Source organism: Hyla sarda, chromosome 3, assembly GCF_029499605.1.
Source record: "Hyla sarda isolate aHylSar1 chromosome 3, aHylSar1.hap1, whole genome shotgun sequence".
NCBI classification, from domain to species: domain Eukaryota; kingdom Metazoa; phylum Chordata; class Amphibia; order Anura; family Hylidae; genus Hyla; species Hyla sarda.
In genome coordinates, this window is record NC_079191.1 from 19258700 (window position 1) to 19275163 (window position 16464).

The 16464-nt window shown below is 42.7% G+C and overlaps 1 protein-coding gene and 1 long non-coding RNA gene across 2 annotated transcripts in view; one reads left to right on the forward strand and one right to left on the reverse strand.

Annotated features, from left to right (window-relative positions):
• XKR6 (XK related 6) overlaps positions 1-16464 on the reverse strand; it is a 269421-nt gene that overhangs the window by 116461 nt on the left and 136496 nt on the right. The window lies entirely within an intron of this gene.
• The window catches only part of LOC130361175 (uncharacterized), a 78251-nt gene continuing 69173 nt past the window's right edge, over positions 7387-16464 (forward strand). Inside the window, exon 1 of the long non-coding RNA XR_008890895.1 lies at positions 7387-7600. This is a non-coding gene — a long non-coding RNA (uncharacterized LOC130361175). The remainder of the gene's footprint in view (positions 7601-16464) is intronic.

Consider the following 16464-nt stretch of genomic DNA (forward strand, 5'->3'; position numbering starts at 1 on the left):
TATTTTTTTACCTGATGTTGGAGTACCCCTTTAATTGCAATCTACTGTCAGGGTTTATAGACACCGGAGTGAATTATTATACGCTGATCCGGTCATTTCAGCCTGAGGGGAATGGTTATAATTGAACAGAGATTTCTGCGGACGGGAGCAGAAGGTCGTGTCCTGTATGGGCCGCGTCCATGTTCCTGTCACGCATCTCTGGTTCTACCATGACTGAAGCTATGATGGCGCCTTAAAGGAACGGTTATTACAGATCAGAAGGAGGGGGGGGGAGGCGGATCGGGAGATGCCGCCGCCGCTGCTTTGTTTTCATCGCAACAAGAAATGGGGTGTATCTACATCTATTATGCATAATACGGTTTGAAACGTTCGGTATCTAAGCAAAATAATGGGTGATACTTCCTGCAAATCGAGGGTTTTGAAGTCTAATATGTACACAGCAGTCTCAGCACTATACTGTAAGGTTACTGAATAATACTCTCCAGGGACAGTGTGAACTGCTGTATCTAAGCCTAGGATGTGTGATACTGAGCTGGTGTATCTAAGCCAACCCTGTGTGCTAGACAAGGGACTGAATATACTAGAGCGAGTTCTTACAGCATTGTTTACCAACCAGGGTGCCTTCAGCTGTTGCAAAACTGCAACTCTCAGCATGCCCTGGTGGTCTCAAGTAATGAATGGATTAATTTTAAATTTCCTGGGGGTCAAGAGTGACAAATGGATTAATATATATACCCTAGTGGTCTAGTGTAATTAATGGGTTAATTGTAAATTCCCTGGTGGTCTAGAGTAATGAATGGGTTAATTGTAAATGCCCTGGGGGATCTAGAATGATGAATGTATTAATTATATACACCCTGGTGGTCTAGAGTAATTAACCGGTTAACAGTAAATTCCCTGGTAGTCTGGAGTAATGAATGGGTTAATTGAAAATTCCCTCGTGGTCTAGAGTAATGAATAGGTTAATTGTAAATGTCCTGGGGGATCTAGAGTGATGAATGGATTAATTTATATATATATATATATATATATATATATATATATAATTAATCCATTCATCACTCTAGATCCCACAAGACATTTACAATTAACCCATTAATTACTCTAGACCACCAGGGTGTGTATGTATATATATATATATATATATATATATATATATATATATATATATATTATATATATATATATATACATACACACCCTGGTGGTCTAGAGTAATTAATGGGTTAATTGTAAATGTCTTGTGGGATCTAGAGTGATGAATGGATTAATGATATGTACCCTGGTGGTCTAGAGTAATTAATGGGTTAATTGTAAATTCCCTGGTGGTCTGGAGTAATGACTGGAATAATTGTAAATTACCTGGTGGTCTAGAGTAATGAGTGGGTTAATTGTAAATGTCCTTGGGGTATGCAGTGATAAATTGATTAATTATATATACTCCGGTTGTTTAGAGCAATGAATGGATTAATTATAAATTCCCAGTTGTTGCAAAACTACAACTCCCAGCCTAAGGCTGTCCGGCCATGCTGCGAGTTGTAGTTTTGCAACAGCTGGAGGCACACTGGTTAGGAAACATTGTCTTACAGTGTAAAGAATACATTGGATTTATCCAACTCCCTCATGCTTTATATGCTAAGTTTATAGTTGGCTTAAAGGGGTACTCCGGACAGAAAAATTATTTATAATTTGTCCCCTCATGGGTAGACCAACTACATTGGGATATACACTCATTACCTGTACTTGGCCTCTGAAAAACCTGCCACCCTCTGTACACTTTGTTTCCTCTTTTGCCCCCCCTAACAGAGACAAAGATCATGTGACACCTTGCACTGGCTGTCACCGCCCTTGCCTTGCAAGCCACAACTCTTTCTGACATCATACAGTCAAACCACACGCCCTTTCTAACACCGTACAATCAAACCACCCCACCCTCTCTATCAAAGCTTATCAAGCCACGGCCTTCCGACATCATACCAGCAAGCCACGCCCCATGCCTACTTACGTACCTGCCCTAAACAACAGGTCTGTAACCACGAAGACGGTCCCTTCCTGTATACGTGAGGGGCGTAATTGTCGGATAAAGCAGTCGAGATGAAAGCCAAGAGTCAAAGATGCCGAATATACAGGAGAAAAACAGGGAACACACGCTAGCTTCCGGAGCAAAAAGACTCTTTCACAGGCGCTGACTGAGAGCCAACTGCCAGGTTAAATAGGCAACTCACAGGTGCTCTCATCAAGCGGTCAGCTGACTAGCTAGACAGCTAGTTGTAACCTGGCAACAAAAGCAAAAAAAGAACCTGTCAGAACCTTTTAACCCTATAGGTTCTGACAACTATGAGTGCTGTTCATGGAACTACAATTCCCTGCAGCCCTGTGGAGAATGATCTCCTCCCATCCTAGTGGTCGCTCCACCCATTGAAGCCCAGACAGGCTCCCTTTTAACACCTGACTAGTGATGTAATGTCTCGGGCTGCACTGCAACCAGGTTAAAGCTGGGACAGCACTCATTTTGTATGCTGCTAAAAATAAACATCAGGGTAAAGATCAAACAAGAATTGCGAGAGCACCATGAAACACAGGTACAGACACTATATTATGAACTACACTAACTTTACAGCCCCTGTAGCACAGTCAAAGAAATAAACAATTCCTGGAATACCCCTTTAAGTACTTAGTGCCACAACTAAAGTACAGTGGTCCCTCAAGTTACAATATTAATTGGTTCTGGGACGACCATTGTATGTTGAAACCATTGTATGTTGAGACCATAACTCTGTGGAAACCTGGTAATTGGTTCTAAAGGCACCAAAATGTCATCCAAAAATAGGAAAAAGTGAGAATTAGAGAAAAATAAGTAGATAACTAATATAGATAAAGCAAATCCTTATATATAAAAGTAATAAAGATCTGCTGGGAGCTGTAATCACTGTCTGTCAATGCTTCCCAAGCAGGGAGCCTCCAGCTGTTGCAAAACTACAACTCCCAGCATGCCCGGACAGCCAAAGGCTGTCCGGGCATGTTGGGAGTTGTAGTTTTGCAACAGCTGGGGCCACCCTGCTTGGGAAACACTGGTCTATGTAGAGGACAGGAGCTTCTTCAGGGTCCTGTACAGTACACACAATGTAATAAAAAAAGTAATGGAGTTGCCCTCACCTGGTGTCCAATGGAACAGGTAACCCTGGCACAGGTAAAGTGTACAGAACATAATACCTCCCTGTACTGTAGGGGGCGCTACCAGACACCAGTCAGTGCATGCACTTCAGTAATACAGGTAAAGTGTACAGAACATGTAATACCTCCCTGTACTGTAGGGAGCGCTACCAGACACCAGTCAGTGCATGCACTTCAGTAATACAGGTAAAGTGTACAGAACATGTAATACCTCCCTGTACTGTAGGGGGCGCTACCAGACACCAGTCAGTGCATACACTTCAGTAATACAAGTAAAGAGTACAGAACATGTAATACCTCCCTGTACTGTAGGGGGGCGCTACCAGACACCAGTCAGTGCATACACTTCAGTAATACAGGTAAAGAGTACAGAACATGTAATACCTCCCTGTACTGTAGGGGGGCGCTACCAGACACCAGTCAGTGCATACACTTCAGTAATACAGGTAAAGAGTACAGAACATGTAATACCTCCCTGTACTGTAGGGGGCGCTACCAGACACCAGTCAGTGCATACACTTCAGTAATACAGGTAAAGAGTACAGAGCATGTAATACCTCCCTGTACTGTAGGGGGCGCTACCAGATACCAGTCAGTGCATACACTTCAGTAATACACGTAAAGAGTACAGAACATGTAATACCTCCCTGTACTGTAGGGGGCACTACCAGATACCAGTCAGTGCATAAACTTCAGTAATACAGGTAAAGAGTACAGAACATGTAATACCTCCCTGTACTGTACGAGGCGCTACCAGACATCAGTCAGTGCATACACTTCAGTAATACAGGGGTTTTACCAGTGAATGCCCATTCTGATTGGTCAGATCTTCCGGCCATTGACTCATTTCACAGATCTGGACTGTCTGTACATTGTATGTTGAGCCTGGTTTCAATTTACGATGGTCCAGAAAAGACCAATGTATGCTGAAGCTATTGTATGTTGAGGCCCTTGTAAGTTGAGGGATCACTGTATATGATGAGACCCTTGTATAGCCGACATGAGATCAATCACATCACTACCATCCAGAATTCTTATTTTTTTCCGCCAGAGAGGCGATCATTAGTTGCTAAGTTTATCCTGAGAGGACGGGAGGAAGAGGAAGTGGCTGGCTGCCATATTGAGCTTCTGGGAATAGCAAGTCATTCGGGACAATACGTGATCACGAACTGGGATTTATACAATTTATAATCAAAATACATTTAGAAGACGATTAAATAGTAAGTATATAAATGCAAAAACAATACTTAATTAGAATAATTTAAAAAATTCCCTTATACCATAAAAACTTCTTTAGTCTAGTCCAGAAAACCCAATAATCTGGCATACAATGTGACTAACGTATTGATGTTAGTCGTCGATATATCAACACCAGGATTGCTTAGCATGTGTGTAAATGTATTTGTGTTTCTCGTGTAGATTTAAACATGGTTTAAAAATGTTATGATTTTTTTTTCTCTGTGCCCTCGAGGTTGCTGGACTGTCAGAATTTTATCATTTTAAGGGAAAAAGATTTTTATGGATTGTTCTTAAAGGGATACTCTGCCCCTAGACATTTTATCCCCTATCCAAAGGATAGGGGTTAAGATGTCTGATCACGGGGGTCCCGCTGCTGGGGAACCCCGGGATCTCGGCTGCAGCACCCTGCTATCATTACTGCACTGAGCAAAATCGTTCTGTGCGTAATGACGGACAATACAGGGGCCGGAGCATCGTGACATCACGGCTACGCCCCCTTGTGACATCACAGCTCCGCCCCCTTGTGACGTCATAGCCCACCCCCTCAATGCAAGTCTGTGGGAGGGGGCATGGTGGCCATCACGCCCACTCCCATAGACTTGTATTAATGGGGCGGGCCATGATGTCCCGAGGGGCGGATCCGTGATGTCACAAGGGGGCGGAGCCGTGATGTCACAATGCTCCGGCCCCTGCATCGCCCATCATTACGCACAGAGCGAGTTTGCTCTGTGCAGTAATGATAGTGGGGTGCAGCGGGACCCCCGCGATCAGACATCCTATCCCCTATCCTTTGATTAGGGGATAAGATGTCGGGGGGGGGGGGGGGGTACCCCTTTAAAGGGGTACTCTGGTGGGAATTTTTATACCTATCTATATACCTTAAAGGGGTACTCCGGTGGAAAACAATTTATGTTTTAAATCAACTGGTGCCAAAAAGTTAAACAGATTTGTAAATGACTTCTATTAAAACATCTTAATCCTTCCAGTACTTATCAGCTGCTGTATGCTCCACAGAGAGTCCTTTTCTTTTTTAATTTCTTTACTGTCTGACCACAGTGCTCTCTGCTGTCCAGAGCAGGAGAGGTTTGCTATGGGGATTTGTTCCTGCTCCGGACAGTTTCCTGTTGAGCATACTGCAGCTGATAAATACTGGAAGGATTAAGATTTTTAAATAGAAGTAATTTACAAATCTGTTTAACTTCCTGGCACCAGTTGATTTAAAACATAAATAGTTTTCCCACGGAGTACCCCTTTAAGGTATATAGATACCTACAAAGACAGATGGAGAAAATGGGGTTACATGAGACTATAACGGGATCAGCCATGGAGCTCTGACCCACAGTGATCTGGGAAAATTGGAAAAATACCATGTTAAGATGAGGTCGGAGAATCGCTCTCCAGTCTCTGAGACAACTTACATCCTGGCTGAAGGATATCCCAGAATATACGACCTTAAAGGGGTGCTCCGCCCCTAGACATCTTATCCCCTATCCAAAGGATAGGGGATAAGATGTCAGATCGCCGGGGTCCCGCTGCTGGGGACCCCGGAGATCGCCACTGCAGCACCCTGCTATCATTACTGCACAGAGCAAGATCGCTCTGCACGTAATGACGGGCAATACAGGGGCCGGAGCATCGTTATGTCACGGCTCCGCCCCTCGTGACGTCACGGCCCGCCCCCGTCAATACAAGTCTATGGGACGGGGCGTGGCGGTCGTCACGTCCCCTGCCATAGACTTGCATTAAGGGGACGGGCCGTGATGTCATGAGGGGCGGAGCCATGACGTCCCGCTGCTCCGGCCCCTGTATCGCCCATCCTTACGCACAGAGCGAACTCGCTCTGCGCAGTAATGATGGCGGGGTGCCGCAGCGGCGATCCCCGGGGTCCCCAGCAGCGGGACCCCGGCGATCTGACATCTTATCCCCTATCCTTTGGATAGGGGATAAGATGCCAGGGGTGGAGTACCCCTTTAAGGTTATTGGAATACATCCCCCATATACTGACAATAAGACAAACTTTAATCAAGGCCAAGATTTCCGGAGACTTGTTGGCTTAAAAAAAAAAAAATCACTGATTGTCTGAGAGAAAAACCTGAAATATCTCATTATTAAGTTTTAATAAATCTTAATAATGGGATATTTCAGCTATTTCTTCCAGACGATCTGTGATTATTTTTTTTTATTTTTTTAAAGCCAACAAGTCTCCGGAAATCTTGGGGGGGCCACGTCTCCTCCCCCCATGACTTGAAAACCATAATTGTCATACAGCATAATTATCTAGCAAAGTATTTTTTGTGAAAATTTAGGCACTACGGAGCGTGTACAGTGGATTTGGAATGTCCTCAGACCCTTTCCCCTTATCACATTTTGTTATGTTGTTACTAGAGATAAGCGAACTTACAGTAAATTCGATTCGTCACGAACTTCTCGGCTCGGCAGTTGATGACTTTTCCGGCATAAATTAGTTCAGCTTTCAGGTGCTCCGGTGGGCTGGAAAAGGTGGATACATTCCTAGGAAAGAGTCTTCTAGGACTGTATCCACCTTTTCCAGCCCACGGGAGCACCGGAAAGCTGAACTAATTTATTAAGGAAAAGACATCAACTGCCGAGCCGAGAAGTTCGTGACGAATCGATTTTATTGTAAGTTTGCTCATCTCTAGTTGTTACCTTCTGCTAAAATAATTTGAAAAAAATCATTTTTTCCCCTTTTTTCTGAACTCCGTATCCCATAATGAGAATAAATGTGATAACAGATTTTTAGAAAATGACATTAACACTGGTCAGGGCTGAGGGAAAGCTGAATGGAGCAAAGTACAGAGACAATGGGGGAGATTTATCAAAATCCTGTCCAGAGGAAAAGTTGCCCAGTTGCCCATAGCAACCAATCAGATCGCTTCTTTCATTTTCAACTAGGCCTCTGCAAAATGAAAGAAGCAATCTGATTGGTTGCTATGGGCAACTGGGCAACTTTCCCTTTGCACAGGTTTTGATAAATCTCCTCCAATCACAGCCAAGATAACACAGGAGCGGCTTAGGGACAACTCTGTGAATGTCTCTGAATAGACCTGAAAATGGCTTCCACCGACGGTCCCCATCAGACATGACAGAGCTGAGAGGATCTCATCCCCAAGAAGACTGGAGGCTGGAAACACTGCCAAAGGGGCTTTAACTAAGTCCTGAGTAAAGGGTATGAATACTTATTACACACGGTATAGCAGTGTTTCCCAACCAGAGCGCCTCCAGCAGTTTCAAAACTACAACTCCCAGCGTGCTTCAGCTGTCCGGGCATGCTGGGAGTTGTAGTTTTGCAATTAATGAAGGCCCCCTGGTTGGGAAACACTGCATTATAGTAAAGGTATAAATACTTATGACACGTTATAGTAAGGGGTATGAATACTTATGACACACGTTATAGTAAAGGGTATGAATACTTATGTCACACGTTATAGTAAGGGGTATGAATACTTATGTCACACGTTATAGTAAGGGGTATGAATACTTATGTCACACGTTATAGTAAAGGGTATGAATACTTATGTCACACGTTATAGTAAAGGGTATGAATACTTATGTGACACGTTATAGTAAAGGGTATGAATACTTATGTCACACGTTATAGTAAAGGGTATGAATACTTATGTCACACGTTATAGTAAAGGGTATGAATACTTATGTCACACGTTATAGTAAAGGGTATGAATACTTATGTCACATGTTATAGTAAAGGGTATGAATACTTATGTCACACATTATAGTAAAGGGTATGAATACTTATGTCACACGTTATAGTAAAGGGTATGAATACTTATGTCACACATTATAGTAAAGGGTATGAATACTTATGACATATGTTATAGTAAAGGGTATGAATACTTATGTCACACGTTATAGTAAAGGGTATGAATACTTATGTCACATGTTATAGTAAAGGGTATGAATATTTATGTCACACATTATAGTAAAGGGTATGAATACTTATGACACATGTTATAGTAAAGGGTATGAATACTTATGTCACACGTTATAGTAAAGGGTATGAATACTTATGTCACACGTTATAGTAAAGGGTATGAATACTTATGTCACACGTTATAGTAAAGGGTATGAATACTTATGACACACGTTATAGTACAGGGTATGAATACTTATGTCACACGTTATAGTAAGGGGTATGAATACTAATGTCACACGTTATAGTAAAGGGTATGAATACTTATGTCACATATTATAGTAAAGGGTATGAATACTTATGTCACACATTATAGTAAAGGGTATGAATACTTATGTCACACGTTATAGTAAAGGGTATGAATACTTATGTCACACGTTATAGTAAGGGGTATGAATACTTATGTCACACGTTATAGTAAAGGGTATGAATACTTATGTGACACGTTATAGTAAAGGGTATGAATACTTATGTGACATGTTATAGTAAGGGGTATGAATACTTATGACAGACGTTATAGTAAAGGGGTATGAATACTTATGTCACACGTTATAGTAAAGGGTATGAATACTTATGTGACACGTTATAGTAAAGGGTATGAATACTTATGTGACATGTTATAGTAAAGGGTATGAATACTTATGTCACAGGTTATAGTAAAGGGTATGAATACTTACGTCACACGTTATAGTAAGAGGTATGAATACTTATGTCACACGTTATAGTAAGGGGTATGAATACTTATGACAGACGTTATAGTAAAGGGGTATGAATACTTATGTCACACCGTTATAGTAAAGGGTATGAATACTTATGACGCACGTTATAGTAAAGGGTATGAATACTTATGTCACACGTTATAGTAAAGAGTATGAATACTTATGTCACACGTTATAGTAAAGGGTATGAATACTTATGTCACACGTTATAGTAAAGGGTATGAATACTTATGACACACGTTATAGTAAAGGGTATGAATACTTATGACACATGCTATAGTAAAAGGGTATGAATACTTATGTCACACGTTATAGTAAAGGGTATGAATACTTATGACACACGTTATAGTAAAGGGTATGAATACTTATGACACATGCTATAGTAAAAGGGTATGAATACTTATGACACACATTATAGTAAAGGGTATGAATACTTATGTCACACGTTATAGTAAGGGGTATGAATACTTATGACACACATTATAGTAAAGGGTATGAATACTTATGTCACACGTTATAGTACAGGGTATGAATACTTATGTCACACGTTATAGTAAAGGGTATGAATACTTATGACACATGCTATAGTAAAAGGGTATGAATACTTATGTCACATGTTATAGTAAAAGGGTATGAATACTTATGACACACATTATAGTAAAGGGTATGAATACTTATGTCACACGTTATAGTAAGGGGTATGAATACTTATGACACACATTATAGTAAAGGGTATGAATACTTATGTCACACGTTATAGTAAAGGGTATGAATACTTATGACACACGTTATAGTAAAGGGTATGAATACTTATGACACATGCTATAGTAAAAGGGTATGAATACTTATGTCACACGTTATAGTAAAGGGTATGAATACTTATGTCACACGTTATAGTAAAGGGTATGAATACTTATGTCACACGTTATAGTAAAGGGTATGAATACTTATGACACACATTATAGTAAAGGGTATGAATACTTATGTCACACATTATAGTAAAGGGTATGAATACTTATGTCACACGTTATAGTACGGGGTATGAATACTTATGTCACATGTTATATTAAAGGGTATGAATACTTATGTCACACGTTATAGTAAAGGGTATGAATACTTATGACACACGCTATAGTAAAAGGGTATGAATACTTATGTCACACGTTATAGTAAAGGGTATGAATACTTATGACACACGCTATAGTAAAAGGGTATGAATACTTATGTCACACGTTATAGTAAAGGGTATGAATACTTATGACACACGCTATAGTAAAAGGGTATGAATACTTATGTCACACGTTATAGTAAGGGGTATGAATACTTATGTCACACGTTATAGTAAGGGGTATGAATACTTATGTCACACGTTATAGTAAAGGGTATGAATACTTATGTCACACGTTATAGTAAAGGGTATGAATACTTATGACACACGTTATAGTAAGGGGTATGAATACTTATGTCACACGTTATAGTAAAGGGTATGAATACTTATGTCACACGTTATAGTACAGGGTATGAATACTTATGTCACACGTTATAGTAAGGGGTATGAATACTTATGTCACACGTTATAGTAAAGGGTATGAATACTTATGTCACACGTTATAGTACAGGGTATGAATACTTATGTCACACGTTATAGTAAAGGGTATGAATACTTATGTCACACGTTATAGTAAGGGGTATGAATACTTATGTCACACGTTATAGTAAAGGGTATGAATACTTATGTCACTGCAGGATTTTAGATTTTCCTTTTCAATAAATTAGTAAAGATTTGTAACATTCTGTTTTACATTATGAGGGATTGAGGGCAGAATGACGGGGGAACTTAATGATGGGGGAACCTAATGACGGGAGAACCTAATGATGGGAGGAATCTAATGATGGGGGGCCTAATGATGGGGGAACCTAATGATGGGGGGCCTAATGATGGGGGAACCTAATGATGGGGGAACCTAATGATGGGGGACCTAATGATGGGGGAACCTAATGATGGGGGAACCTAATGATGGGAGGAATCTAATGATGGGAGGAATCTAATGATGGGAGGAATCTAATGATGGGGGAACCTAATGATGGGGGAACCTAATGATGGGAGGAATCTAATGATGGGAGGAATCTAATGATGGGAGGAATCTAATAATGGGGGGGGGGGCCTAATGATGGGGGGAACCTAATGATGGGAGGAATCTAATGATGGGGGAACCTAATGATGGGGGGAACCTAATGATGGAGGGAACCTAATGATGGGGGAATCTAAAGATGGGGGGGAACCTAATGATGGGGGGGGGAAACCTAATGATGGGCGCGAACCTAATGATGGGGGCGAACCTAATGATGGGGGAATCTAATGATGGGGGGAACCTAATGATGGGGGAACCTAATGATGGGGGGAACCTAATGATGGGGGGAACCTAATGATGGGGGGAACCTAATGATGGGGGGGGCCTAATGATGGGAGGAATCTAATGATGGGGGGGGCCTAATGATGAGGGAACCTAATGATGGGAGGAATCTAATGATGGGGGGGGGGGCCTAATGATGGGGGGAACCTAATGATGGGAGGAATCTAATGATGGGGGACCTTATGATGGGGGAACCTAATGATGGGAGGAATCTAATGATGGGGGGGGGGGGGAACCTAATGATGGAGGGAACCTAATGATGGGGGAATCTAATGATGGGGGCAACCTAATGATGGGGGAACCTAATGATGGGGGGAACCTAATGATGGGGGAACTTAATGATGGGGGAAAACCTAATGGTGGGGGAATCTAATGATGGGGGGAACCTAATGATGAGGGAACCTAATAATGGGGGAACCTAATGATGGGGGGAACCTAATGATGGGGGAACCTAATGATGGGGGCAACATAATGATGGGGGAACCTAATGATGGGGGGAACCTAATGATGGGGGAACTTAATGATGTGGGGAGACCTAATGATGGGGGGAACCTAATGATGGGGGAACCTAATGATGCAGGGAACCTAATGATGGGGGAACCTAATGATTGGGGAACCTAATGATGGGGGAACCTAATGATGGGGGAACCTAATGATGCGGGAAGACCTAATGATGGGGGGGACCTAATGATGGGGGGAACCTAATTGTTTGTTTTTATTTTGGTGGGTAGTTGGGGGGCTGCAGTGCGGAGGAAGGACAGTGAAGGGGAGGCCATACTATAGTCTCATGATTTGTGGGGATCCCAGAGATCAGACTCCCACTGATCATATAGCGGGGACATATCTTATAGATGGAGGGACCCTTTAATGCAGCGCACGTATGATCTGTATCTTGGTCTCTCGGAGGGGGATGTCTCCGTATAATCCCAGTCTTTCATTGACCTTCTAACCTTGGACAAGCCTCATTGTTTGAGGACCCCGGGGACCGTCTCTAGACTTTATAACCTTGGCTGTATATGGGACCTCATTGTGTAAGGACGATATAGAGGATGTAGAAATCAATAGGTTTTCTGAATAAGAGTCTGATCTAGGGGCGCGCAGTCAATGAGCCGGTGTCGTCCAGTCCGGAAAGTGCTGACAAACAAACAGCGCGGTGACCTCCAGATCGGCAGCTATTAACAAGACGTAATGGGATATCGGGACGAGCCATTAGTGATGTGATAGACGCTCGGCCCCATTGATAACAGGAGAGCGATACGGTCAGTGATGGGCAGGCGGCCAGGAGGGTTACTTCATTCATAGAAAACAATGGGATGGGCTCTGCGCCAATACAGCACGGCTATAACCAGCAGACGAAGGGAGGGAGGTGGTGAGAGCTGGGGGGGCATGCAAGGCGGTGGGGGCAGGGCATGCAAGGCGGTGGGGGCGGTGAGACAAAGGAAGAGAAGAAGAATCCATGAAAGCTCATTCAGAAGTCATGACCCTATTACTTTTAGTAAAAAAGCTCTTGTTTTATAGGGTAACTCCACTACACGCGTATACAAATCCTGATGTAATCGGTGACTACTCAACCTACTGTAAGAAATTGTGGTTTGGTTGTTAGGATCATGTGAGAAGAGAGGTCGGTCCTCCACGGATGTTTGAAAGTTCCAACAGGAGCCTAAAGGAACACGAAATACCGAAAATTCACACATCCCAGCTTTTCCTCCTTTACTTTTATCCTATTTAATCTCATATTAAAGGGGTACTCCACCCCTAGACATCCTATCCCCTATCCAATGTCTAATCCGTGCCGGAGCCGGATTGCTGTAGATGGGGGGGGCGGAGGCTCTTGATGTCACGTCCACGCCCTGCTCGTGATGTCACGGCCACGCAAGTTTATGGGGCTTGCATTGAGGGGGCGTGGTCGTGACATCACGATCCGTGACATCACGATCCTCCGGCGCTGCACCCGGCGCTTTAAATGAACGCCAGGTGCAGGTCCTTTGGATAGGGGATAAGATGTCTAATGGCGGAGTACCCCTTTAAGAATTGTAAAAGCAGATCTGTGTGTCCCAGCAGTTCACCCATGACCCTCCTCCTCATTGTCCTGTGTCTGTCTGTAAGGCAACTGTCTGCAGCAGGAGCCTCCCCCCTCTTCTCTGTCTACAGTAGGACACAAATATTATACATAGGGCCTGGGGCTGTGACAGTCTGGTGCTATCAGGCAGGGAAAGACCAAATTCCATAGGTAATACTAGGCTGCTGCTGCTTGGTTTGTGTCCGGCTTGTTATCAAAAAGCAGGGATACCTTTCCCCATTGTCCTTATTTATTTATTTGTTTAATAATAAATGATTTAAACAATGTATTTATTTATTTGAACAGTATGGGCAAAACACAGTGATCATTGCTTTCCAAAGCTTTAAAGGGGTATCCCAGGAAAAAAACTTTATTTTTTATTTTTTAGATCAACTGGCTCCAGAAAGTTAAACAGATTTGTAAATGACTTCCATTAAAAAATCGTAATCCTTCCAATAATTATCAGCTGCTGAAGTTGAGTTGTTCTTTTATGTCTGGCAACAGTGTTCTCTGCTGACATCTCTGCTTGTCTCGGGAACTGAACAGAGTAGATGAGGTTTGCTATGGGGATTTGCTTCTACTCTGGACAGTTCCCGAGACAGGAGTCATCAGAGAGCACTTAGACAGAAAAGAACAACTCAAATTCAGCAGCTCATAAGTACTGAAAGGATTAAGATTTTTTTAATAGAAGTCATTTACAAATCTGTTTAACTTTCTGGAGCCAGTTGATTTTTATATATATATATATATATATATATATATATATATATATATAAAGTTTTTTTTCCTTGATAACCCCTTTAAATGGAGTAGGTAAAATACTAGGATAAGAGGGTTCTGATCTGGCTGGGCCAAGTCCTGGTAATACTAGGCTTCTGCTGCTTGGTTTGTGTCTGGCTTAATATTAAAAATCAGATATACCTTTTCACTTTATTCTTATTTATTCTTTTTTTTTTTTAATAATTTATTTTATTATTCAAAACAATATGGTAAAATATAGGGGTCATTGATTTCCAAAGCTTTAAATGGAGTTGGTAAAATACTAGGATAGGTGGGTTCTGATCTGATTGGCCCAAGTCCTAGCCTGATCCTGATATCCTGATCATAACACCAGCTGGGATCAGCTGGAACAAGGGTTTACTGCTCTGTTTACAGACTATATAGCTTAAAGGGGAACTCCACAGGAAAACATTTTATTTTTTAAATCAACTGCTGCCAGAACGTTAAACAGATTTGTAAATGACTTCTATTTAAAAATCTTAATCCTTCCAGTACTTATCAGCTTCTATATACTACAGAGGAAGTTCCTTTCTTTTTGAATTTCCTTTCTGTCTGACCACAGTGCTCTCTGCTGACATCTCTGTCCATGTCAGGAACTGTCCAGAGTAGGAGACAATCCCCATAGCAAACCTCTCCTGCTCCGGACACTTCCTGACATGGACAGAGATGTCAGTAGAGAGCACTGTGGACAGACAGAAAGGAAATTCAAAAAGAAAAGATCTTCCTCTGGAGCATACAGCAGCTGATAAGTACTGGAAGGATTAAGATTTTTAAATAGAAGTCATTTACAAATCTGTTTAACTTTCTGGCACCAGTTGATAAAAACATTTTTCCCCCCAAGTGCCCCTTTAAATGTTTTCCAGTACCCCTTTAAGGATGACCCAATGCCCACTGGTCTCCAGCATAACACTAATGTTTACAAGAGTGGGAATGTGTTGAATAGATAATTTTTTTTTGCACATTTTATTGTATTTTATATATTTTACAGGTTCCAATAGGATCCACGCACAAAAAATAATTACCACATTCCATTTTTTTTATCTTTTACAATTTTTTTAACCATTTCTTCACATTCACAGAATGAACCCCTGAAAGCCAACATGATGGGTTACGGGGGTACTCCACTGCTCAGCGTTTGGAACAAACTGTTCAGAACGCTGGAGTCGCCGCCGGGAGCTCGTGACGTCATATCCCCGCCCCCCTCATGATGTCACACCCGCCCCCTCAATGCAAGTCTATGGGAGGGGGGGGGGGGGGGTGATGACACGTGTCATCAGAGAGCACTTAGACAGAAAAGAACAACTCAACTTCAGGAGCTCATAAGTACTGAAAGGATGAAGATTTTTTAATAGAAGTAATTTACAAATCTGTTTAACTTTCTGGAGCCAGTTGATATATAAAAAAAAGTTTTTTTCCTGGAATACCCCTTTAAGAGGTGCATAGAGGATGGCGGTAAAAGCAAAGAAAGAGGTGCAGTGTCACAGCGACCGCTCCGGTCATTACCTCCGGACCGGAGCGCCCGCTGCTTCTGCCCGCTGTTACTGGGTCCCGGCGTCTCCCGGTCAGATGCACTGACCTGGAGCGCGGGTCCCACAGTAGCAGAGACGCGGCTAGCGTGGCGGCTGGTCCCCGCTCATGCGCCGCATCCCTGTCCTCCTTACCCGCTCCTCGCGTGGTGCTCTGTCCTCCCGTCTCCCGGCGCGCGCGGCCCCGCCCTCTAGGGCGCACGCGCGCCGGCTTCAGTAAATTGAAGCCTGGTTCCACACCTTCCACTGGTCCTTCCTTATAAAATGCACCTGCCCCTTCCTGCCCTTGCCGGATCTCTGTGCCCTAGTGCCTTTGAGAAAGCTTTCCATATAGTGTGTATTGCCTTGCCTGTTGCCGTACCCTTGTTACCGTCTACTCGCCTTTGAATCCTTGCCGCCTGCCCTGACCTCTGCTACGTCCGACTACGCTCCTGCCTGCTCCCTGTATACCACGCCATATCAGCCACCAGTGAGGTCGAGTTGCTACTGGGGGGATACGACCTGGTGGTTACCGCCGCAGCAAGTCCATCCAGCCTTGTGGCGGGCTCTGGTGAAAACCAGTAACCACTTAGAACCGGTCCCTTGGTACAACCCGCATCATCGC